At 30.6% G+C, this 8,355-nt stretch overlaps 1 long non-coding RNA gene across 1 annotated transcript; it reads right to left on the bottom strand.

The window, feature by feature from the left end:
• Positions 1 to 229: 229 nt before the first annotated feature.
• Positions 230 to 7,986, bottom strand: LOC120083736 (uncharacterized). Its single transcript, XR_016531490.1, has 3 exons — positions 7,903 to 7,986; positions 601 to 2,082; positions 230 to 536 (listed from the first exon to the last, which is right to left on the bottom strand). It is a non-coding gene; the product is annotated as an uncharacterized LOC120083736 (long non-coding RNA).
• Positions 7,987 to 8,355: the final 369 nt, after the last annotated feature.

Raw genomic sequence — 8,355 nt, 5'->3', positions numbered from 1 at the left:
CACTAACATAACGGTCTCACTACCATGTTATTTAACCGAAGAATAGCGAGGATTTATCATTGGTGGTGTCGATCGAGCTCGGGAGAGGAAGTTTGCGGTGGAGTCTTCAAAGGTTGTATTTTCTATCCCTTTTGCATGCTTATTCTTATTTTTATTGCAATTAAAACATTATCGACCCTCAATCAATTTCTTCAAACAACACAATCATATACTTTATCGAAGTGTCACTGGAGCTTTACAATATATTACTCATAAGAGGCTAGAAATCTTATACATAATCAACAAACTCAATCAATTTCTACAACATCCAACTATCACACAATGGAAGGCAGTGAATAGAGTATTGAGATATTTAAAAGGTACTAATAGTCATGAACTTCACATACCCAAATATAGTAATTTGCAGATTACAAGCTACTCAGATGTAGATTGGGGATGCGACCTTGATGATAGATGATTAATTTCAGCTTATTGTGTCTTCAGTAAAGAAACAACATGTTGTAGCACGCTTCAGTTCGGAAGTAGAATATCGATCCCTTACACATATAACAACTGAGATTAGTTGGATTCAAGAAATTGGTTGTAAAAATTCATACATACCTATAATTTGGTGTGATAATATAAGTGCTCTCTCCTTGGCAGCTAATCCAGACTTCCATTCAAGAAGCAAGCATGTTGAGCTGGATGTTCATTTCGTATGAGATATGATCATAGACAAAGAAATAGATGTTTGCTTTGTTCCTTCAGAAAAACAGCTTGTGGATGGTTTAACGAAGTGATTGACAGAAGGAAGATTTGTTGAGTTGCGTTCCAAACTCAACATCCTTCCAACACTGTTTCCTTTGAGAGGGGAAGTGAAAATAGCTCACTAATCTCCTCATGTAGCACACGTGGCAGCTTACTCTAAATGTCAAACATTCAAGACCTGCAAGTTGTGGGTTTGAGTAAACATGGGCTTTCAACAAAAATAATCTTTTTTTTCACTTTTTTCTTTTGGGTATTTAAATCCCTTTTTTGAGTTTAATAAAATTAACAACCTAGTCCCATATAGGCCTCCAATACAAAATTTAAAAACTCACAACAGTTTTACTATCCAAAGCTTAAATCTACCAAAGTAAACTAATGCCAACAATGTTTCAAAAAGATTCTCATCATTATCAAAAGAATTTAAATCTACCAAAATAAGTTAATATCAACCAACATTTGAAAGACATTTTCATCATTAGCAAAATACCTTAAATATACCAAAATAAATCAATTCAAATAAACATGTAATTTTAAGGTATATGATATACCTCTTAGAAACCAAAAATACTCCAACTTCAAAACTTTTTTTTTAACCTACTCCTTCCATAGAACATTGCTCTCAAGATATAAATATTACAGATCAAGAGTAAATATGTACTGTGAAATATAATCACAAAAGATAACATATCACAAATCCAACAATTAGAGCATGAGAACAATCAAATCAACACATAATCGAAAGAGAAAAATCAAAGGTAACATACATAAAATTCAAAACATATTTAAGAAGAATACATAAAAGAAACCTTTTTTTTGCCATACATGCATTTATAGTTCAACATACACAACAAACAATAGGATCACTAGATTATTGATCAAACAATAAGACCATTCGCTCTATTAAGAATTCACAATTCCAACTAATAGGACCAACATGAATAATAGGATATTGCAGTTGTCACACCCCCTCCCGGTTTACCCTCTAAAACTGAAAGAGGATATGATGGCAGCAGTTACCGACCTATTTGCCAATATTTACTGCTTAACTTAAGTGAACCTGCTTAAAACCTCAATATACAAAACGACTTGCCAATAAAACAACCATGACATTAACCGGCGTAAGACTTAATTACAGTTCCAAAACAAACATATGTCCAACGAAATAAAATGATAAGAATAAACATGGGTCCCAAAAGAAAATAAGGTTCATAAGTCTCAGACTCTTTTCCAAATATGTGTACATCAAAACAAGCTTAAACCAAGCTTCTTCCTTTGATAATCGAACTTTGGGTGGCAAGCTGTAGTGGATTCAATCGCTAGGAAACTGACCACTACCTAGGAAAAAGAGGAAAACATTTGAAAATAGTGAGGTGGTTGCCTAATGAGTGACTCATAGAAATACATTTCTTCTCAAGCCTTTCATATACATTAATGTAATAAATAAATATGTTGGAAATAATCTCAAGCAACTTACATAGTATCATACATTTCATAACATTATAATCAATCATATTGTCAAATCTTAGTTGAGAACGAGCATTCATAGCTCAAGCTCCCAACGTCCATTCATGGCAGTGAGACCCATACTTCGGTCCTGTTATAAAGACTGTAGCTAGGAGACCCATACTTTGACCTCTCATAGAGAACTACCTATGTGCACGTGGAGTATACTAAGTACCGTTAACACCTTAGGTATTTTCTCGAATACCTTCTATAACTTCGATACCCAGTATATTAGAAACGTAACATTCATAGGAAATTAGAGCATCATAAGCTTTAGGTATGACACTTACCTAGCTTTTGCCTTAAGAGCATTATTACCATTCAACATGCATGCATCACAATTATAGACATGTAGTTGCAATACTCTTTCATTCAATTTTAATATATGTTAGGATTAGTAAAACTCATTTAATAACTTAAAACCTCATGCTTAGGGGATGTTATGAACCCTTTAAAACAAAAGTATAAACTTTAATTGCTTGGAAAACCCATGAATGTTAGCATGAAATTCATTTGGGATGTATGTCCCTTTTGTATACATATTCGAAAATATTTAGTCACTCATGGATCTTTAGGTTTGGTTCCTCATAAGCTTTGTAGACCTCCCCAATGGACGTAGCTCCTACACATAAAAGAATAAGAGTTTAGTTGCTACTTTGGCCTCCCTTTTGATACTACTCTTTTAACCAAGCTCATACTTAGCAAGGGTTTGCCTAATCGTCCAACATTTTCAGATTCAACTTCTAACATAAATAACTTCAAAACTAGAACTCATTTTAGGAAAGTTCATTTTCCAAACATGTTCAAAATTTTGTTAACAATGTTATCTCAAAGTTTCCGCATGAAACTCCTTAAAGTTTAACTTGGGTCTTCAAATCTTTCCCAAAATCCCTAACCGCAACTTTCTGCTTGAGCAAAGATTCTAGGTTTAACTTCCGAAATATGTAACTCGAACCTTAGACCTTTTCCTATAAAGTTCCTTCTACAAACTTACTTAAAATGGTGATCATGATAATACCTTAAAGTTTTGGCTTGAAGGTCCAAGTAGTTCGATCTAGATCTATATTTCTTCGTCGAGTGTCCAGAATGCCCAAAAAAGAACCTTTGACTCTTCCTTCCTTCTCCGACCCTCTTTCCGACAAGAATTCCCTTCCAAAGACTCAATTTCATAAACTAGACTCACAGAGATTTTGAATGGCACTAAGTTTGTTTGGTTTACTTGAGGAAATCGTCCAAAACGAGCCCTTGAAATTCTCTTCCCTTTTTATACTACCGTCCAACCCTTTGCATGAAATCTTTTTAAGCCACCTCACTCACTAGTGGAGATTAAGGGCTGAGATTAAGCCATCTGTCCTGGTAACTAAAAGAGAAGTTTAAAGCTGAGCATTTCGAGCAATTCGATTCTTGCTGGAAAAACTCGATGGAAAAGGATCCTTACTCGATGGAAGATTCCATGGCTCGCTGTTGAATACTCGATGGGAAGGACTCGATACTCAATGGGAAACTCGATGTTGGGAGCTCGCTCGATGCACGCTCTTTACTCGATCACTCATACTCGACGCGCGACCCTTCCTCGCTTACCCTCGACGCTCGACCCCTTGCTCGAGCCTTCCTCGATCACTTATACTCGATGCTCGACCCTTCCTCGATCACTTATACTTGACGATCGGCAACATTTACTCGATGCCTGCCTTAAGCTCACTCGATGCTCAATCATCCATCAACATGACCAACACTTAATAAAAAATTCTCTTTATAAGGCTAGATTAATAAGTAACCAAGTGCTAAGTTTTCATACTTAAACATTTTCTTCCTTCAAACTTTTACCTCAAAATGCACAAATCCAAACTAACTTAAATATTTAACCCAAACACTTTGCTTAACTTAAACAATAAACATGAATAAAAAAGGGAAAGGTAAGGCGTGGGTTTTATAACAGTGATGAACATTCTTAGCCAATTAACTAAATTTAGCATAAACTCATTTGATAGGTCACACTCTCTAAACAAATTAAGAATTGCCTAAGTGCCATTTTAGCACCTAACAAGTTCCCAAAAAGTGTCAAAATCACACTTAAACTATGAAAACTACACAAAAAGTTCCTAAAAATTGTATTCGCGATATTTTTAATATGGAAACAAATTGAAATGTGTCTGAGTGTCAATTGGGCTCTCAAAATCATGTAAAATGTTCCTTGAGAGTGTCTAAGTAAAACTTTGATCGTGAAAACCATATAAAAACTTTTTTAAAAAGTGTCTAAGTGACACTTTCACTCTCAAAACAAAATAGAAAAGTTTGAACATAACAAATAGCATAGTTTTATAACTTAGAACATTATCAGAGTCCATATCACATCGAAAGAAAGAAAAACATACAAGATTTTCACAATACTACAAGGGAAGATAAGATTTCCAGCACCCACAATCTAAAAGTTATTGATAATATCAACAAGAACAAGATCATTCACAACATCTTTGGCCAAAACCTATAAAAAAAATGGTGTACACTTCAAAGAAAATCAGATTCCCAAAGTGTATTCAACATTCAAATAGACTTCACGTTGTAGTGCATAAGTGTCATTTTGATCATAAAAAACACATAAAATTCATAAAAAAATGCCTAAGTGACACTGTAACTCTCAACTACCTAAAAAGTATATAAGCATCACTTAAATAAATTGTATTAGCATATAAAACTTTTGTCCATTGTTGTACAAAAGAGTAAATTAGAATAAAATTGCAGAAGAAGAAGAAGAAGAAGAAGAAGAAGAAGAAGAAGAAGAAGAAGAAGAAGAAGAAGAAGAAGAAGAAGAAGGGAGCATATATGAATATAATAGAATTGCAAAAGCGAATAGTGTTTTCTAATTTTATTTTCTTTTGTTTATTAAATAAGAAAATAAGAAGAAGAAGAAGAAGAAGGGAGCATATATGAATATAATAGAATTGCAAAAGCGAATAGTGTTTTCTAATTTTATTTTCTTTTGTTTATTAAATAAGAAAATACTCATGAAATAATTGTTTCTAGTTAATGGTTGTTAATCATGGTCATAAATAGATTGGTAACATTTTGGAAGGGTTAAAATTGATCTTAAAAAAATAACTATTTGTTCTATTTAGTATAAAAAATGATTAGTAAATATATTCAAATCAACTTTTAGAACACATGTCCATTTCACACAATTTTAAAATTGGTTTCTCCTATATTTTAGATTATGATAAATTTAGATGTCACTTTTTAGTAAAATTAGTAAAAACTCAAGTGTGATGCACGTGAAATCCTGTCATTTTAATTAAGAACTTTAGAATATATTATTTTTTTTTGCATGTAATAAATAAATAAGATATATGTGTATTTTAAATTTTAATTACTACAACATTTAAAAGTTAGATAATGCAACCATTTTAATTGCTTCTGAATAGATCATCAATATTATGGTAATGAGATTTAGTATTTCGTAGACTCTTTGTGTGATTTACATCGTAGAAAGACAATCTAATATTTTCCTTTGTTAATTAAATATTATAAGAAATAGTGGATTTGTAGTATGTAACACATTATATATAGTTATGTTTTAATTTTCATAACCTTCTAAAAGTTAGATAATTAAATAACTTATTATACTGTTTTCATATGATCACATCTTAGTTGTTTCATATGCACCAATTGTATCTATTCAACCTAAAACTTAAAAATTTTAATTATATAAAGATATTTCCGTTAAACAATTTTTTTCTCCTTATTTTAAAAAAATAAGGTTGTTGCTACTTATATTTCATCATGTAGGAGAGGGATTAATATTAAAATTGAAATTGGTAAGACTAAACTAATTTTATAAATATACTTTTCCCCAATTTTCTCAACGGATCTATTTATATCTCCATACTCCCTTATTTTTAAGACTTTCTACTATATCTCTCGTTTTCCTATTTTCCTCCCATTTACCTTAATCAACTTTGCCCTTTCAACTCATATCTTATAAATCTCTTCCATAACATCTCATAAAAAATCAAAACGTTATTTGTTTCAAATGAATTTTTGCTCCAATGTTATTTAAATACATTGCAATTAGATAAAATACAAATTTAAAAGATTGAAAAAAATGAACAAACAAACATATGATATTGTAGCAAAAAAACAAATAAAATAACCCAACATCCCTGCAAGATCACTTTCAAAGAAATTCATAAAATTCATATATTGAAATATCTAAAAATAACTTGATGACTCCTTAAATATCTACAAAATAAAGTGTGATAAAGTAAATCAAAATACCTATGAAACCAGAAAGTGAGAAAACAAGATGAGGAAGAAAAAACAAGTCCCCTGCTAATCCTCAATTCCCATCAAACTAAAAGTAAAGTTGAAATAAAATTTAGAGAGTAAATCATACTTTCATATATATTTTGACACAATCAATTTCTCCATAAAAGGAAAAAAAATATCTCATTGATAACTATTCTCAAACATCATAAATAACAACAAAGAGACGTTAAATGAACAAACAACCAAAATTTAAAAAGTTTTCAAAAAATTTATCTTGCAAGACCATAAAAAAGAAATTCAAAAAATTTATTTATCAAAATATCTAAACAATGCGATGACTCCTTAAATTTCTACCATTCAAACAAAACAAATAAACTCTTAATTCAAATCTCTCTAAAAAAACCAAAATACAAATTTAAACAAACAAACAAAATCAAGTGTGATAAAGTTAATCAAAATGTCAAATCAAACGTGATAAAGTTAATCAAAATGCGAAACAAACAGTGAGAAAACAAAACGAGGATGAAAAAAGTAACAATTTCACTATTAATCACCAATTTCCATCGAACTATAAATAAAGTTGAGATAAAATTTTGAGAAATGAGTAAATCATACTTACTTTCGTACGTTGACAAATTCAATTCCACCATAAACAAATAAAGATACATTAAAAGAACAAAATCGAAATAATTTTCAAAAAGATTATCCATGCAACACTATAAAAAAGAAATTCATATATTGAAATATCTAAAAAAATTGTAGATTATCATGGCTCCTTAAATCTCACAACTCAAACAAAATAAATAAACCCTAAAATCAAATCTCTCCCAAACTAAAAAAAACCCCAAACCCAAAACTAATCAAACAAACAAAAATCAAAGGTGATAAAATTAATCAAAATGTCTATGAATACAGAGAAACAAAATAAAGAATAACAAAGTAACAATTCCACTAATCACCAGTTTCCATTTAAATAAAAATATACTTTCATATGTCGAATGCAATTTCACTGTAAAAGGAAAGAAAGTCTCTCATCGACAACTCCGACTGTTCGTAACCACCAAAAATAAAACAAAGAGACGTTAAAGAATAAATCAAGTAGTTTTCGAAAAATTTATCCTGCAAGAAAGATGAATGATGGCTCCTTAAATCTCTACAACTCAAGCAATTTAAGTAAACCTCTCAAACAAATCTCTCCAAAACTTAAAAAAAAATCCCAAAACCCAAAATTAAACAAACACAAACCTGATAAAGTTATTCAAAATGCCTATGAATACATGGAAACAAAACGAGAAAGAAAAAAATAACAGTTTCACCACTAACCACAAATTTCCATCGAACTAAAAATGAATTCGATATAAAATTTAGAGGCATGAATAAATCACTAACCTTTGAAAAATCTTGAACATCGTATTTCGATTTCGATAACTTTTAATGAAGAAATTGAAACAAACTAAATTTATGAAATTTCCCTTTCTTAAAAAAGTTGTTATAATGTAATAAAGAATTTGTTATGCTTGAAAAGATTTAAAATGAAATGACATGGAGATTTAAAAAAGCAGTTACGTGTAAAGTAAAAAAGTGAGCTTAAAAAGTATTTTAAGTAAACGAGAAAAAACAAAATTAAAGATAAAAGGGCAAAATAGATTTTTTTTAAAAAAAAGTAAAGGCAAAATGGAGAGTTATAGATGTTGGAATATAGAAACATGCAACAAAAGAAAACGGAATCATTAAGTATTCTAATTCCTCAATTTTGATATTAAAATAAGCATGTTCATAAGGTAATAAGATAGTTTCAAGAAACACATATCTTTGAAGAATTCCTCTGATCCAAGCTGCTTC

The sequence above is a fragment of the Benincasa hispida genome, chromosome 8, assembly GCF_027475165.1.
Source record: "Benincasa hispida cultivar pf3 chromosome 8, pf3_genome.v1.1, whole genome shotgun sequence".
Classification (NCBI taxonomy): domain Eukaryota; kingdom Viridiplantae; phylum Streptophyta; class Magnoliopsida; order Cucurbitales; family Cucurbitaceae; genus Benincasa; species Benincasa hispida.
The sequence above is the reverse complement of the archived record's forward strand: the minus strand, read 5'-3'. Positions and strand labels throughout refer to the sequence as shown.